The following is an 18873-nucleotide window of genomic DNA, read 5'->3' on the forward strand; positions in this document are numbered from 1 at the left end:
TCTAGTTTCAGAATTAATCTTTGGTGTGGGCCGACTGAGTCAAAGGCCTATTAAAGGTCTGTGTAAATTAGTTTGTAGGATTTGTTTTTGTCAATTATTCCAGTTTCTTTTCCTAAAAAATCTAAAAGATTAGTTTGGAAGAATCTTCCTCTCATAGATCCACCCTGGCTGTTATTTTGTTTATTATTTTTGTTTTTGTAATTTTTAAATTTAATTCTCATTATGGTTTCCATAATTTTTCATAGCAAGTAAGAAGTAAGACTAATTGGTCTGTAATTAACTAGGATCAATTCTGCGTCCCTTCTAGAAAACAAGAGTCGCATTTGAAACTTTCCAGTCCTCAGGTGTTTCTCCTTTCTGAAGTAACTACTCACATCTGCCTAATAAGAGCTTATAGATGATGTCTTTCATTTCTTTCAACACAATTGGTGAGATCTCTTTAGGTCCAGGGTTAGTCTTCAACATATTGAGGGCTTGAAGCACATCTTAATCTTTGACATTAAATCTATGAACTCAGAGTTTGTTTTTAGTTCTACGTGAGGCATTCCACTTGTTTCCTTCTTTAAAAATATTTGGGTGAGATGTTTGTTCAGTTCATTTGCTGTTTCAATGTCATTTTCAATGATTTATTTATTCATGTCCCTAAGTTTCTTAAATTATCTTTCATTGTCTGTTTACTGGAGTAGTAAAGAAAAAAATTGCATGCAATTTGTTTTGGCTTTTCTAGCACATTTTATTTCAGTTTCTCCATTTTTTAACTTTCAAATGCGGTTCTTCATCACTTGATGTAGTTTCAGGTATTCCACTAAGTCACAGTTATGTGGATGTTTTTACTTTTCTTGTGCAGTGATCTTTTCAGTTTTACTTCTTTAGCAGTACTCCTATTTCTCCTTTTCAACAGATTTTAAGTCCTTTTGTTTTATTGGTTTTCAAAATAAACTTATTTGTAGTCTGAATCAGAACATCTCTGAAGTGACACCAACTGTCATTTAGAGTTTTGCTTTTCCATTTGATGCTTTGTAGATACTTCTTCATCCCCATAAAGTCTGCTTTCCTCAAGTTAGAAGTCTTCCTTTAGGTGTACATTTGTGTGTTTTCAAAGATTAGCTCACATTTGAAGCTGCTGTGATCACTGCTGTTTAAAGTCTCAGTATCTCCTGTTCTTGTTCCTCTGTTTTTATTGTCCGAGAAGATGAGATCTCAACAGGCTTCACCACATGTTGGGCAGACTGAGTGAACAAACAGCCATTTGCTATCCGCCCAAGTTCTAGAAGCAGCTCTGGTCTGTGTCTGCACTCGGCAGATACCGTCACAGTAGAAACGCCTGGCTGTACTGAATCACTCAGGTGAACAGAAGACGCATGGGGACAACATCAAGAAAAGTAAAAAAGTATCACCAAAATAATAACACCAAATTAAAGCAGACACTCCATAACACTTCAGGGACACATATATCCCTTTATTCCTGTTCAGAAAATGAACCCATAATTAAAAATTAATAACAACAAATAAAAAAACTTTAACAAAGACAGAAACAAACAGACCTGCTGCTGGTCACTACTAGAGCTGCCAGTCCTGAGTGGTAAATGACAGACAAGATTTCCAGTTTGTCATCCTCACCCCATGATCACCTGTGACAAGTCCATCTGGTCACCTGAGTGCAGGATGCCGTCAGCCTCATGTCTTTGACGTTCTTATCCAGTGTTGATGTCCACATGTCAGTCTGAATGACTTGGCACCAGTCAGTCCAGCGTGAAGGCAGGAGACCCTGTCAGGTATATAGCGCCTTACTTTATAAGAATGGCAGTGGTCTCGTGTTCACACTGCACTTCAGTGACAATTCAGAATACAAGTGACCATTGAACCTTTGTGTTGTTTGTCCTTCTGTCTGTCTGTCTGTCTCTCCTCATGTCCTCACTTCTCTCTCTTCTTCTCCACAGCCTATATCGTTGTGGTCTCACCTCCAGATGTTGCTCAGCTCTCTCCTCAGCTCTTTCTGCTCAACACTCATGTCTGACTGAACTGAACCTGAGCTGGAACCACATGGAGGATTCAGGAGTGGATCAGCTGTGTGAAGGGCTGAGGAGTGAAAACTGCAAATTAGAGAAACTGAAGTAAGTGAACAACAAGTCTGTGTGTGTGTGTGAGAGAGAGATAGTGTGTGTGTGTGTGTGTCTCATGAATTTTAGTTCTCACCACATTATGGCTCTGACTTCCCTTTAATAATTAAATTCATTTTTTTTTATTAATTTTATTGCAATCCATACAAAGCAATCAAATTTTTACAAAAAGAAAAATTGATTAAAGAACAGATCGATCCCCACCCCTGAGAGAGCAAGCCAAACGGTATAAAATTTAAGGCTTGTAAACATACCTAAATTAATAAATTCTCTGTGCTTCATGAACTTATTTTAAAATATTACTGATTAGATCCTGCCATGTTTTGAAAAACGTCTGTACAGATCCTCTAACTCAGTATTTGATTTTTTCCAATTTCAAATAATATAACACATCAGTTTCCCACTGACTTAAAAGAGGAGAGTTTGGGTTCTTCCAGTTTATCAGAATAAGTCTGCGTGCCAACAGTGTAGTGAATGCAATCACAATTTGTTTGTCTTTCTCCACTTTAAACACATCTGGAAGAACCCCAAACACAGCTGTTAATGGGTTAGGAGGGATTGTGAGTCCAAAGCTGTCTGAGAAGTAATTAAAAATTTTTGTCCAGAATAATGTTAATTTGGTGCAGGCCCAGAACATGTGACCCAGTGAGGCTGGGGCTTGGTTGCAACGTTCGCAGGTTGGATCATGTCCTGGAAACATTTTGAAGAGTTTTAGTCGAGACAGATGTGCTCGATGTATAATTTTGAGTTGTATAATTGTATGCTTTGCGCATATGGAGCTCGAGTGAATTCTCTGCATTGCTACTTTCCCCTCCTTTTCTGATATATGAATTGAGAGATCTTTTTCCCAGTGTCCTCTTGGATCTTTGAAAGGGAGGGATTGTAAAATGATTTTATATATTGTAGAGATGGTGTCTAAGTCCTTGAGATTGAGCAATATTTTTTCTAGCATGGATGAGGGTGCAAGATAAGGAAAATCTGGAAGGTTCTGTTTAACAAAGTTCCTGATTTGAAGATAGTGAAAGAAATGTGCAGCTGGAATGTTAAATTTGGAATGTAATTGTTCATAGGATGCAAAGACGTTGTCTATATAAAGATCTCTAAGCAAGTTAATTCCAAATTTTTCCAGATATTAAAAACTGCATATGTCTGTGAAGGTTGAAAGAGGTGGTTCTCTTGCAGAGGTACCACAGATAGAAGCTTCTCCGTCTTAAAATGCTTTCTACATTGGTTCCAGATTCTAAATGAGTGGAGCACAATTGGGTTATTAGTGTATTGCCGATAACGTGTGTTTATTGGAGCACAAAGCAAGGAATACAAAGAAGTACTGCAGGATTTTACTTCTATTGCGGTCCATGGCTGTATATGTTCTTCTATTTGTGTCCAGGTTCTTATAGCCTGTATATTTGCCGCCCAGTAATAAAACTGGAAGTTAGGTAGAGCCATGCCGCCTTCTGCCTTTTGTCTTTGTAAGGTCGCTCTTTTGATGAGTGGATGTTTTGAATTCCAAATAAATGAGGTTATTGTTGAATCTAATTGCTTAAAAATGATTTATTGATGTATATTGGGATGTTTTGAAATACAAAAGGAGCTTAGGAAGAATATTCATCTTAACAGTGTTAATTCTTCCAGCTAGTGTGAGATGAAGGGTTGACCATCTATGCAAGTCTTGTTTAATTTTTTCCATGCAGACGACGAAATTTTGTTGATATAGAAGTTTATGTTTACTTGTGATGTTTACCCCGAGGTATTTAAACTGTTCTGCAATGATAAAAGGTAGGGTGTCTAATCTAATATTATATGCTTGAGAATTCACTGGAAAGAGTACACTTTTATTCAGATTAATTCTGAGACCAGAGAGCTTTTGAAATTCTGTGAGTTCTGTTAAGACTGCAGGCACAGAATTTTCTGGGTCTGATATATACAGTACCATGTCATCTGCATATAATGAGATTTTCTGTTCCAGTCCTTCTCTGCTAATCCCCTTTATCTGATCAGTATTTCGACAATGTATTGCCAGTGGTTCAATGGCAATGCAAACAGCAGCGGTGACAAGGGGCATCCTTGTCTAGTGCCACGTTCTAGTTTAAAGTAGTCTGAGCAAATGTTATTGATGCAAACTGAAGCTTCTGGGTTAGTATACAGTAATTTAATCCATGATAACGCCAGAGGTTTATCAAGTTCCTCCCCACTAAAAGTGTCAATTTGTGGTATCTGTAATGTATCCAGAAATGCATTAGGTTGTGTATTGTCTTCTTTAAACTCAGTAGTATATAGGGATTTATAGTAGTCTCTGAAAGTGTGCATTATATTTTTGTGTTTGATGATTTTATCTCCGTTCGTGTTAGTCATTACCGACATTGCGTTGCGCACTTCTTGCTTGTGAATTTGTTGAGCTAAAAGCTTATTAGCTTTCTCTCCATGTTCATAATAATGATGTCTGGATTTGTAAATTAGTTGTTCAGTTTCTTTAGTTGTCAAGAGGTTTAATTCTGAATGTAGAGCCTGCCTCCTCCTATGTAGAGTCTCGCTTGGTAGTCTGGCGTGTTCTTCATCTATTTTAGTAATTCTGCTTTTTATCTCTGCTACTTTCTTGGCTTTGGATTTATTTCTGTGGGAAAGATATGAGATAATCTGTCCTCTTAAGAAGGCCTTAAGAGTTTCCCAGAGTATTCCTGCAGAGATCTCGGGGATGTATTTGTCTCTAGAAAGAATTTGATTTGTTTGGATATAAATTCGTACAATTCTCGTCAGCTAATAGAAGCGGGTTGAGGCGCCATCTGCGGGTGAGTGTATGGGGCTTAGTAATTTCAGCTCCAAGATCATAGGTGCATGGTCAGAAATAACAATAGCATCGTATTTGCAAGATTTAATCTTAGGCAAGAAGTTATTGTCTATAAAGAAGTAATCAATCCTTGAGTAGCAATGATGTACTGGTGAGTAGAAAGAATATGTTCTTGAATTTGGGTTTAAAACCTCCAGGGTCTGATAAGTTGTGATCAGTTATAAACTTTGTAATTATCTTTGCGGTGTTAGATGCTTCCCCTGTGGAGGAAGTCCTATCTAAAAGTGGATTTAGAACACAATTAAAGTCCCCAGCCATTATAACTTTATGAGTGTTCAGATTGGGAATGGATGCAAATAAATTTTGTATAAATTCCTTATCATCAACATTAGGTGCATAAACATTTATCAAAATCATTTTACAGTTAGATAAGTCTCCCATGACCATTACATATCTCCCTTCAGGATCCAATACTACATCTGATGCTACAAATGGTACTGTTCTATGTATGAGAATTCCCACCCTCTAGTTTTCTTTGTAAAACTAGAATGGAACATTTGGCCAGTCCAGTCTTTTGCAGCGGAACTGATCCTTGCTTAGTAAGTGGGTTTCCTGTAAAAATACTATTTTAGCATTTAGACCTGTTAGGTGAGAGAGTACTTTCTTTCTCTTTAATTCGTGATTCAGGCCTTTAACATTCCAGCTTACGAAGTTAACTGTCCCATCATGGAGACACTGATTCTGAGTTTTTGATGTCATTTTATAGTCTTAACTGGAAGTGAGATAGTTTGCCTTAATTTCCTATTTCCCTAGAGTTGTTGCCATGCAGCTTATTATTACGTTGGTAGTTATAATTATAAAGATTGAGATGATAGATTAGGTATAGATCAAGCCTGCTCTCTTTCTCTCCCCCGCTTAACCCCCACCCTCACTTTTTGCCTCCCCAAGTGAGGCTAAAACCCACTTCACACAGTCCCAGTCCTCTGACATACCCAGAGACAGAGCACGTCCAAAGCAAAACAAGCCCCAATGCAGCGCTTTCAGGGTTAAAAGATAGAGATATCTATTACCAATATAGTCTTTAAAAAAAAAAAAAAAAGAATTTTGCACTTAAAATATATATATAGTCTTCAGCAATTTTAGTGCATTAAGATGATACACCCAGATAATAAACCGGGTGATGGTGTTAAAATGTGTCCAGAATAAGCATAACAAGTCTTAATGCAGTAATAGCAATAACAATAAACCAAGGGTATGATATTGAACAGTCTCGTTTAGGGTAGAGATGAAATAATTAGAAAAAAAAAAGAAAGAAAAAGAAAAAGTAATTAAGCACAATAAAACATAAACAGATAGTGCCCTACTAATACTAAGTAATAATGAGAATATATGAGAAAATATGCTGATAAAACCCGTATTTTAAAACAAATAGATCAGACAGTAGATTATTAATCCTTGCTTTATCATTAACCGCCATGACTCACTATTATGTATCAGAATAGTCCCGGGATCAGCTTTCTTAATTCCTTTTCTGCTTCTTCCTTGCTAGCGAAGACATAGAATTGACCCTGCCATTCCACTTTCAGTTTTGCCGGATACAAGAGGCTGTATTTGACGTTGGCTTGCCATAGCCGCTGTTTAATGTTGTAGAAGGCTGCGTTTAGTAGCTGTTGCTGGAGAGAAGTCAGGGAAGATACGAATGTGGTTATTTTCATATATAATATCTTCCTTGTTTCTGAGGAGTGCCATCACCTCTAGCTTAAATGATAATCGTTCAAAACGAACTATAAAAGATCTGGGTCTGGGTCTAATGGTGTTTGATGCGCGTACGCTGTAAGCCTCTGCTATCTCAGATTCTGCTTTAAAGTCATCCCCGATTATTTAAGAAAAAAGTTCAGCTGCGAATTTCACAGGGTTTGAACTTTCGATTCTCAGGCAGACCTTCAATTCTGACATTATACCTTCTACTTCCATCTTCCAAAGCAGCCAGTCTGTCTCGGAGTTTTTTGCATTCGGAGCTGACATTTTCTGCTTTTTCTTCAGCACTGGTAGCTAAATTTTCGGCTAATTCAATCCTAGTCGTGAATGTCTCCTTGAGATCCTCCAATTGATCAGTAAGCGTTTCAATTTTACCCAGCATCTGTCGCATCTCCACTTGGATTTCTTGTCGCAGCCTTTCATTTGCCTGTTGCAGCATCAGCCCCTGCGTTTCGTTTGCTTGTTGCAACTCCTGTTTCAATTCCTGTTTCAGTCTCTCATGTGCCTTTGCTTTTTCATTTGCCTTCTCGGTTTTCTTTATATCTTGTATTAGTTCAGCGAACATCACCTGCAGTTTAGACATTTCAATTGTGCTTTCTTGTACCATAGGTGAAGCAACAGGCTCTACTGTAGCCGGTGTCTCCGCTATTCCCGGCTCGCATGGAGTAATTGAGATCACAGACTGTAAGGCCTTTTCCAGTTTCAGGTGTTCTCTGATCAGCGAGCTATTGAGATCTGCATTCACGATCATACATTCGCTCCCCTTTTCACTCTCAGCCGGAGACGATGTAGCGGACCTTGGTCCCGAAGAGTCTGTACTTTCGCCTAGCTGATCCAGGTCTCTCTCTGAAAGGCCATATCTTGACCTAGGGCTTGCTGATCTTAGCTTGGGTGCAGCTTTAGTTTTCAATTCTTTCTGACACCCTTTCTAGCTGGCCATGTTTATGTATGCTTACATATATAATGTAGCAGTCTCCTTGGGTTGAATAGATACAGGATATCTCAGGATAATAAGCAAATAATATGAAAAATAACACCGCTGCTAGCGGTCCACTTCAGACGTCCATCTCTCGCATCGGACGAGACCAACCCTAATAATTCAATTCATAAAGACAGCATTGTGACCCTGAGCCCCTCCACCACACTGGTCACCCTCCTCATCCTTTCTGCCCAGACTGTTGTTTTATTTCTTGTTCCACAAGCCCATGCTGTCCATTCTTTATTTTAATCTCGTACTTGTTCCTGTCCTCCACTGTCACTTTCCCCTTTTCACTTCTCTGATGTCCTCACTAAAGTTTGTTAAAAATCACTAAAATAGAATAAGGAGGAGAAACACAGTCAGTGTGAGGAGAAGAGCCAACTAAAGTGACAGAAGACAAAGAGGAGTGGACAGCTAGAGCTGGACTGAAGTGACAGATAAAGACAAGGAGAATAGAATTGAAAAGATAAGGAGAGACAAGAGAAGGAGATGAACAGAATGAAGAAAATGACAAATAAAAGAGGAGGACAATGCAGAGGATAAGGAGACAGAGGAACAGGAGGAATGGTGGACAGCAGCAGTAGAAATGACCAGCCAGCCATACACAGAAAGAGAAGGTCACAGGGAAGAGAGGATTAGGACTGAAGGCAGTGTGGACAGTAAGGTGGGAGACACAGGAAGTGACCGCCATTATAGCCAAGTGGACTGAACAGGCCGACATTTTTCTACAAGACATGACCCCCAAGTCTACACAGGACATCGACATATATCTGTCAGTGGGCTTAGTGACCGACAGGTGGACACACACATCATGGGCAGTAGACGTCCAGAGACACTGAGAGGATTCTGGGAAGGTGAACTCAGTGGGCGTGTCAGTGAGATACTCCAGTGTGAGGAGTGGCGCCCTCTTGTGTTTGTAACTCACACTTGTGTCTCTTGTGAGACATTAAAACAAGAATCTCACCACATGATCAGTGTAGGCTGTCACATGACTTTCTCAATAGTGTCCAGTATATAGCACCTTTTTGATATTTTTACACACACATGGTCTTCACTGATGTCATCACAGGTCCAGACCCTCTGCCTCACAAATCCTTCTTTTGTCATTTCAGTCAGTCAGGGTCTTCCTCAATGCCAGCTGACAATCAAATGGCAAAATGGAGATGTGAATAATTTGACGTCACTAAGGACACCTGTCACACTAATCATGTGTCCCACTGGTCACTCTGGTCACTGTGTGATTCTCTTTACTACTAAACACAAAGCTGTGTGGTGACACATGTCAGGGTCAGTGGTCGTGTGCTGGTTTTTAAATTAAAATGGCAGACTCAGAGGGGCGTAGGTGGATGAGGTAGTGTGGGGGAGCAGAGCAGCCCTGGAGTGTTGGTGGTGAATTAGCGGAGCGCACTTTACACCTGCAGACACGTGTGGTTCAGCCAGTGTCATCATTAGTGTTCTGGGGTCTGTAATTAGACACCTGCACTCCAGTGAATTTAAAATGAACCTGAGCAGGATAGTCAAGAACAAAACTGAATAGGAAAGAAAAATGAAAAGATGGAGATGGAGGTTAAATGAGAAATAAAGTAAATGGAGAATTGTGGCTGAGCTGAAGCAGAGGGTAAGAGGCAAGAGGTCAAGAAGTGGTGCTGAGAGGAGTGAGCACATGGCACTCAAGGGGTAAAGACAAAACTTGGTGAGTGCCCAAGGAGCAAGAGTGACCAACTGCACCAAGTGGGCTTCTTCTGAAGGCCTGAGGTATGGTGGTAAGAGAAAGAAGAAGGACTCACAAGGTACACTGCTGAAAGCCATGAGATGGTGATGGGACATGTGCTGAGTTTGGGTGGCCTCAGTGGTGACCAGCTAAGGTGGCTGGGGCAAAAGCTGATGTGAAGGATGAGTGTCCTTACTGACAGTCTCTCTTCTTCATGAGGAGACTTTAAATGGTAAGCAGATGAGATGTCAGTTTTAGAAAGTTTGAGAAGACTTCGTGCCAGCAAAGCAGCGGGTCCAGATGGTGTATCGCCACGACTGCTGAAGGCCTGTGCGTTGGAACTTGGGGAGTCCTCTACAGCGCATCTTCAACCTGAGCCTGGAACAGGGGATAGTCCCGAGGCTTTGGAAAACATCTTGTATCAACCCTGTCCCAAAGGTATCACGTCCTAGTGAGCTGAATTACTTCCGGCCTGTTGCTCTGACGTCACATCTGATGAAGACCATGGAGCGGCTGCTGCTTCACCACCTGAGGCCACAGGTCCACCACGCCCTCAACCCTCTGCAGTTCGCATACCAGGAGAAGGTGGGAGCGGAGGATGCCATCATCTATATGCTACACTGATCCCTCTCCCACTTGGACAGAGGCAGTGGTGCTGTAAGAATTATGTTTTTGGACTTCTCTAGTGCCTTCAACACCATCCAACCTCTGCTCCTTAGAGACAAGCTGACTGAGATGGGAGTAGACTCACACCTGGTGGCATGGATTGTGGACTATCTTACAGACAGACCTCAATATGTGCGTCTTGGGAACTGCAGGTCTGACATTGTGGTCAGCAACACAGGAGCGCCGCAGGGGAATGTACTTTCTCCGGTCCTGTTCAGCCAACATACATCAGACTTCCAATACGACTCGAAGTCCGGTCACGTGCAAAAGTTCGCTGATGACACTGCTATTGAGGGCTGCATCAGGACTGGGCAGGAGGAGGAGTACAGGAAGCTAATCAAAGACTTTGTTAAATGGTGCAACTCAAACCACTTACATCTTAACACCAGCAAAACCAAGGAGCTGGTGGTTGATTTTAGGAGGTCCAGGCCCCTCATGGACCCCGTGATCATCAGAGGTGACTGTGGGCAGAGGGTGCAGACCTTTAAATATCTGGGAGTGCAGCTGGATGACAAATTGGACTGGACTGCCAATACTGATGCTCTGTGTAAGAAAGGTCAGAGCCGACTATACTTTCTGAGAAGGTTGGCATCCTTCAACATCTGCAATAAGATGCTGCAGATGTTCTACCAGACGGTTGTGGCGAGTGCTGTCTTCTATGCGGTGGTGTGCTGGCATGGCAGCATAAAGATGAAAGACGCCTCACGCCTGGACAAACTTGTTAAGAAGGCAGGCTCCATTGTAGGATTAAAGTTGGACAGTTTAACATCTGTGGCAGAGCGACGGGCACTAAGCAAACTCCTGTCAATCATGAAGAATCCACTGCATCCACTGAACTGTGTCATCTCCAGACAGAGGAGTAGCTTCAGTGACAGACTTTTGTCACCGTCCTGCTCCACTGACAGACTGAGGAGATCGTTCCTCCCCCACACTATGCGACTCTTCAATTCTACCCGGGGGAGTAAATGCTAACATTACTCAAAGTTATTGTCTGCTTTTTTATTTTTATTTTTTTTATTTTTTCATTTTTATTATTATTTAATTTAATATTGTTTCTTTGTATCAGTATACTGCTGCTGGATTATGTGAATTTCCCCTTGGGATTAATAAAGTATCTATCTATCTATCTATCTATCTATCTATCTATCTATCTATCTATCTATCTATCTATCTATCTATCTATCTATCTATCTATCTATCTTAAGGTGACACCGAAGCTCTTGTTGCTGTTAGTGGACTGATCCTCTAGTGATTTTTCCCTCATTTTTTTCTATGGCTTATTTATTGACTATTTGCTGTGATATTGACTGCCACCAAATAACAATGTTTGTATTGAGGAATATTTATTTGTTATTTTATTTATTGAAGAAGAACTGCATTTTATTTAGGTTTTGTTTTGTTGTACAAAGAAACCATTAAGCACTCATGTACCTCCTTTTGCTCATTTGTGTTCTTATTGTTCAGCTCATCTTTGGACATAACTATTGACGACTCAGTTTCAAGGGTGTGTGCCACCAGTGGGCAACCAAGGCCACCACAAGCCACTTAAGAGCACGTGGATCAGAGAGGCCACAGAGGAGTCACAGGACAGCTTTGAGTCAACATATTTCAATGTCTTTGAAACGGACAAGTAGGCATTATCACAAAAAAACTGCTAAGTACAATAAGGACAAACTCGGGTTCAAGCCTGACCTCAGACGACTGGGCAAAGACAAAGAACTGGGAGGACTAGAAAAAGGCAGAGGAAAACCTGGAGTAAAGGAGCAGAGAGGTCAAAATGAAGAAATGAGATAAGTTTTGGGACAATTCTGTGCACATGGCTGAGTGACAAACTCTTTCAGTTTGCATTCACATGTCTCCTTTGTTGTTATGTTTGCCGTGTCCTCGCGAAGTTTGTTCTTGACATGTAAGTCCTTGTCTGTATGTTCTAGTGCCACCTGGCACTCACCAGTGACGGCCCATTAGACTTTTGTTCATTTCTTTGCTCCTTTTGGTAGCTTAATCTCCTTAGATAGACGACTTGCTGTAGTTACTAGGATGGAGATCATGCCACTGTGGCCGACTCAGCCTTTTTATCAGATCTCCTTTGACTGGCACAGCTTATCCTGCTGCTGGCTCAGCACTGACATCATCCCAGCTGACACCGTTACAATATCGATATCATATCATATCATATCATATCGATATCATTGCAGCCGGCAGCTACAATTCAGAAAGCTCACATCCAAATGACTGCAGTTTTACTGATCCTACAGCACTTCAATCTAAACACAAGACCACCAGGCCAGCATGTTTATATATATTTATAAAATCTTCTTGTTGTGTTGCACTCTTGCTCTGGTGGCACATTCTTTCTTGGCACACCTTGTTTGTGGATGATGTGATGTTAACATTTGCATTTATTTGCTTGACAGATACTTTTATCCAAAGCGACTTACTAAGGAGGTCAACATAATTGAGTAACATCTGTCTATAGACTTTTTAAAGCAGGTGTAGCAGAACAGGTTACAAAAGTTGTTCATCGCAAGTCAAGAGCTATGAAGCTAGTCAAACGAAAAAGGATTCATTAACAATATGTCAGAAACCCACAGAGCACAATCAGTAGATCTGTCTCAGTAGAGTGGTTACTTTTGAATTCAGACTGGTTGGGATCAAGTAAACAAGGAATGAAGAGAGTTGGTTAGACACATAGCATGGTCTAGTGTTTTGGAAGAGAAGGAAATGAGAGAGACAGGCCTGTAATGCCCTCTGAATTTGATAAATATGAAGGAGTGGGCAGAAATCATGAAGTCCAAATGTGCCAAACTGATAGACTTTTACCAAAAAAAACTAAATGCTTTAATAAAATCTAAACAACCTCCAACTAAGTATTAGTTTAGGGTATCAGAACACAGCACTGTGCATGTCTCATGCACCTTTGACTTCTCTCCTTTCCTTACCAGGACAGATGGTGGGATCTGCTCAAGTTGTAGGACTCAATCCATCTGAGAGCAGTCCTGGTGGTGCCAAGTTTAGAGAGAGTAGTGCAAAGGATCTTGGGTTTGACGTGTCAAAGGCAGAGTAGAGTTCTAGAAGGATCAGGACTGATAACATGTTGCCAGCTCTAGCTAACCAAAGCTGGTCAACCACAATCAGTAGAGCGGTTACTTTTGAAGCTGAACTGGTTGGGATCAAGCAAACAAGGAAAGAAAAGTCTTGGTTAGACACACAGCATGGTCAAGTGTTTTAGAAGGAAAGGAAAGGAGAGAGACAGGCCTGAAATGGCTAACTTAAGACAGATTGAGTGTTGCTTTTTGCGAAGTGGGGATATCAGAGCAGGTCTGAACATCATAGGAAAGGTACTTGAGCTGAGTGAGATGTTAATGATGTGTGTAATTTCAGAAATGAGTGCGTGAGAGATAGCCTGAAGGAGATGTGAGGGGATGGGACTGAATGGACAGGTAGTGGGGTGACAGGAGAGGATGTTGGAAACATCAGCAACAGAGAGTGGAGAGAATGTGGAGAATGTTGGGTGATGCTTGGCAGGAGGAATGATGACTGGCAGTGAGGATGAGAACTGATCGCTGATATCAGCCACTCACTGACCCAGTCAAAGAGATTAGAGAAGGAGGTGGTGGAGGGTTAAGAAGGAAAGTGAAAATGCAGAACAGAAAGCGTGTATCGGTAGTGTTGTTAATTCTTGTCTAATAGAAATGTACCTTAGCATTAGTGGTGACAGAAAAGAAGGATGATAGAAGGGATTATACTTATTCAAGTCTGCCTGAGCCTTTAACTTCCTCCATCTCCTTCAGCTGTCCTCAGCTCAGTCAGTTGACTCAGAAGTGCTTCAAAAAGCCAGGGGCTGAAGGGTCGTTCACATGCAGGACTGGAATGGAGAGAGCAGACATTATCAAGACAGGATGACAGAGTTGAGCACATCGAGTCTGTGGTATTGAGAATGGAGAAATCATCAGGAAGAGACCAGGGAAGAGAAGCTGGTGGGAGAGATGGAGCAGATGTGATGGCAGAAGAATTCAGTGGGGAAGAGGGAAGAAGTAGGAAGAACTGAATGAAAAAGTGGTCAGATATGTAGAGGACTGACAGTTGCATTTGTGAGAGTGCAGTTGTGTGACAGGACAACGTTGAGCAGGCTGCTGGCCTATTTAGTTGGTGAATTGGTGTGTTATGTTGAAAGAGGAAAGAAGAGCAAGAAAATTTGCAGCAAGATGACTTTCCAGGTGGATGTTCAGGTCCTTGATGTTTTGAGGTGGGCTGCTGTCATCTGGGAGGGAAGAGAGCAGTCCATCCAGCTCATTGAGGACGTTCTTGAGCAAAACTGATGGGTGATAAATAACAACACTGTTATTATTAATTGTATATGTGACAGTAACTGCATTGTACTCAAATATTTATGTAGTTGCATACATTACCCAGGGTGGATCTCCAATTCTTTGACACAAGGATACTTGGAACGGCAGTATGGGTAAAGTTGAAACAGGATGGAAGTGCTTGCAGATACCTCTGGGAGGTGAAAGCTGAGATAAAGTCTACTTTGTTGACTACAGACTGACAATTCCACAAACCAAAGAAGAGGGTGTCTGAAGATGTGGCTTAATGAAGCATATGAAGGTTGTCATATTTTCTTCCTCTTTTGCTATAGGTGTGAGAGAATCGTTTAGTGTGAACAACAGGAGTGTATTGTAGACATACGCTGAGGAAGAAAATTAAAAGATTAAAACTGTGCCTTTGTGAAATATGAATGTCTGCTTCCTTTTCTGGTGTCCTTGTTCAGTGATATCTCACAGGTAGATTCTCAGTCTTTACACAGTAGGGCTGCACTTGAGGGCTGACGCTTGTGTGATGACACCTTAAGTCTCTTTAAGTAAGGATTGACCCAGCTGCGAGACTCGATTAAACAGATTAAAACTAATCAGTAAGCAAGCAAACAAAGAAAGACATGGGCTGATCAGTATACTTCAATAAAGAAAGATATTCAGTAAAATAAACTTAATACTAATAACTTTATAGAAATAAGTATATCAATGCCCAAGTAACAAATCTCAAGAGAAACCAACCTCGACAAACTTTCTGCTCTCGAACAGATGGCTAAAACCCAGAAGTTGCTGATTAAAGTTACTGCTTGACTAATTAACTGACTGACTAGCTAATGAATAAACTGACTAGTCGGCTGAATATGAAAAATAAACTGAGCTGACAGCAAATGTCATGTTCTGTGCTGAACAAATAAATGAATCAGAGCAGACATTTGAATCTGAGAGATGTGCACAATAATCAAATGGTAAAGTAAATGGCAGGCAGATGCATTCAGAATTAATGCAGGAAAAGGTCTCCAGTTGGACTAAATTTATTTCTTCTTGTGTGACTGGAGTAAATTTAGCTAGTAGCAAAACACGATATATTTTATTTATTTATTTATTTTTTTGTTTGTGTTTTTTTTATAAGCATAGAGAAAAGCCAAGCAAAATGATACCTTTTATTGGCTAACTAAAAAGATCACAATATGCAAGCTTTCAAGGCAACCCAGGCCCCTTCTTCAGGCAAGATGTTATAAGCATAACGCTGAGTTTTGATGGAAATTGTACAAATCATTTCAGTCCTTACTATTTGACATTAATGTCACATGATGTGTCTGAAATTTACCAAAAGTAATCCTTGTGAATAAAGAGCATGGTCTGTGAGCCCAAAGAGCCAACTGCTGACTGTGAGCTCAATGGTTTAACAGACTCTAAAGAACTGGAGGGCCTGGGTGTCACACGTGATCTGTTGTCACACCAGTGGAGAGGTCATTAAGTGTCACAATGTTGTCAGCTCTGTACCACCGACATGTGTTGTTACGCGACATTACATAACAAGTGGACTAGGTGTATTGCTGAGACTGAGATGTACAGATGTGCTGATGTCATCCTTGGGAATGGAGAAGAAGTGACTGAGAGTTTTGTGTTCTGATGTGTGAGAGTTAATCAGAACTTTATGTTTGGTTGCTGGTAAGTAGCCATACAGGAATTTTTAAAGCTTTTTTCCCTTTAAGGGTTTTTTGTATTTTTTTTGCTTGCACAGGAGCTTAAGAAGATGAGAGTTATGGGGAGCATTTGGAGAAGTAACTTGTACTTATTATTTGTATTCAAACTAGTGTTGGAGAGGCAGGAAAGTAAGCAGCACTAGCTGACATCGGCATCTCAGTAAGTGAATAACCGGCGTTGTAGCGATGAATATTTAAAGGTAACACAAACAGTGATTACTTTGTGGGGAGCTAAGGCAGCAGCTGACTTCAAAGCAGTAAAGAGAAGAGCTCAGAAGTATGTAAACAGGCAGACAGCGTTAAGAGGTCAGTAAGGCACAAACAACTGTATCAGCTACTCTTTTTTTCTTGCCCAATGCTGTTTCCTTTAGGGGGCGATATAGCTCCCTAAATGGAATAAGTTCTTTTATAATTGTGGTGTTTTAAGTAACCGAAAAATATAGAGATATGATATTAAAAGGATGTATCCCTCCCATAGTGATACAGCGGTACAAAAATCACATAAGAGAAAATAACTTAGCTTTCTTTACTGGCGATTTACGCAGCATTACAGACGGGAAGCCATAGCAAGACAATACCAAGGTGGGATCTTGATGTATACAGTCTGCCATATTCCGTTGCTGTGTTGGAAGGCATTTCAGGATGGATGACGATATCACCCATCTGTCGGCTTCAAAGTGTTTGGCTGCTGTTCAAGCCTTTTTATACTGGTTTCTCCACGTGTAGGCCCTTCTTTGGTTTCTAAACCAGGAAAGGAAACGATTCAATTTCATCTCTAACATACAGAAATAGTACAATGCCTATTTTCGCAGTTGTCCCCTTCTCTCTCCAAATGCTAGACTAGCAGTTTCTAAATGCTGACAGCCCCTATGAACTAACTTTGGCCTGCACATGTGAGTGAATTTATAAAATAATTTCTTGTACAGAGCACAGTGACATTAAACTTACATTCTTGTTACAAACGCCTTTAAATTTTCGGAGCACTTTAGATCTGAATGGTTGTAGAGATTCACTGAAAAGAACTGCATTATTTGAGTATTGAACTCAAAAAAGATCAACATTGCTTTTCTTCATGAAATGCACATTGAAGCTACTAACCAGTCAGAATGGCACAGGCAGTGGGCAGGGGTGGCATTTCTAACTCATGCCTCTAATCTTAGTGTGGGATTTTCTAAAAGTTTTGTGCCGGGCTCGGTTGAGTTTACCGAATTAATTCAAGGAAGGCTACTAAAGGTAGAAGCCCACAATGGAGAGATGAAGTAGGTGTTTGTCAATGTGTACCACCTAATGCAGGGACAGACAGAATCCATTGCTTTTATACCTTACGTGATGTGCTGGTGCAGTGTGAGATGAGGAGCTGGTGTTTGGGGGGGGCGACTTTAACTGTACTGAGAATGTGCAGCTGGACAGGAATGGACTGGAGCGGCACTAGGGGTCTGTCAAGGCACTATTGTTGGGGGTCACCAGGAATATTTTTAATGATATTTGGAGAGTATTGCATCCTGGTCTGAGGCAAGATCTCTGCAGGGCTGCTGTCTATGGCCAGACTTGACAGGCTTTACATTTAGAAACATCATAGGAACCTCATTGTTAACTGCTCCATTCTTCTGACCAGCTTTACTTATCACCCGCTTGTGTCCCTTCAAACTTATGCTCTGTTTTCATATTCTGCCAAGTCTTACTGGTACTTAAATACCAAACTGCTGAAAGACCCACATTACATCAAATATTTTGGTTATTTACGGGATTGAATGAATTGCACAAGACAGAATTTCTCTTCTCTGCACCAGTGGTGGGACTACTCTAAAACTGAGAACCGGGTACAGTTACAACAATATACGGAACAGACCACAAAGAAAGTGAACACGGCCGTAGGAAAACTGGAGAGGGGCATTCAGGAGCTTCATTCAGTTTTATGCACAAGTTTTAACAGCACCACTTTTTAAAAGCTTATAACTAAAAAACAATTACTGATGGATTTAATGGACAGGCGAGTCAATGGCATACTCATCAGAAAAAAATGGAGACTCACACTAAGATGAATGGGCCCACTCAGTTTTTTTTTTTTTTGACTAGATAGAACAATAAGTCAAAGCAAAACCATTTACTGTTTAAGAAACGATAAAGATCGAGACCTGCAGGAGCCTGAAGCCATTTGAACCTCGATGTAGTCTCGTATTCACTCTCCTCTGTCCTCACTTCTCTCTCTTGTTCTCCACAGCCTGTCTCATTGTGGTATCACCTCCAGATGTTGCTCAGCTCTCTCCTCAGCTCTTTCTTCTCCACACACACGACTAACTGAACTGAACCTGAGCTGGAACAACATGGAGGATTCAGGAGTGGATCAGCTGTGTGAGGTGCTGAGGAGTGAAAACTGCAAATTAGAGAAACTGAAGTAAGTGAACAACAAGTGTGTGTCCATGTGTGTGTGTGTGTGTGTGTCTCATTGATTTTATTTCTTGTCACATTATGGCTCTGACTTTTCCACTCCCACAACACAAACGCTGTGTTTAATCAGGACAGACTGCAGTGTCCCTTATGGACAGACAGATGGATGTGAGGTGACACAACTGCAGATTTCTCTTTAATAATTCAATTCCTAAAGACAGCATTGTGACCCTGAGCCCCTCCACCACACTGGTCACTCTCCTCATCCTCTCTGTCCAGACTGTTGTTTTATTTCTTGTCCACAAGCCCACGCTGTCTATTATTTATTTTAATCTCATACTTGTTCCTGTCCTCCTTTGTCACTTTCCCCCTTACACTCTTCTGATGTTCTCAGTAAAGGGAACCTCAGTGGGCATATCAGTGAAATACTCCAGCGTGAGGAGTGGC

At 40.9% G+C, this 18873-nt stretch overlaps 1 long non-coding RNA gene across 1 annotated transcript; it reads left to right on the forward strand.

Annotated features, from left to right (window-relative positions):
- Positions 1-2073: 2073 nt before the first annotated feature.
- Positions 2074-18353, forward strand: LOC120534514. Its single transcript, XR_005634769.1, has 2 exons — positions 2074-2114; positions 18260-18353. It is a non-coding gene; the product is annotated as an uncharacterized LOC120534514 (long non-coding RNA).
- The last annotated feature ends 520 nt before the right edge of the window (positions 18354-18873 follow it).

The sequence above is a fragment of the Polypterus senegalus genome, chromosome 8 (assembly GCF_016835505.1).
Source record: "Polypterus senegalus isolate Bchr_013 chromosome 8, ASM1683550v1, whole genome shotgun sequence".
In the NCBI taxonomy this organism is placed as follows: domain Eukaryota; kingdom Metazoa; phylum Chordata; class Cladistia; order Polypteriformes; family Polypteridae; genus Polypterus; species Polypterus senegalus.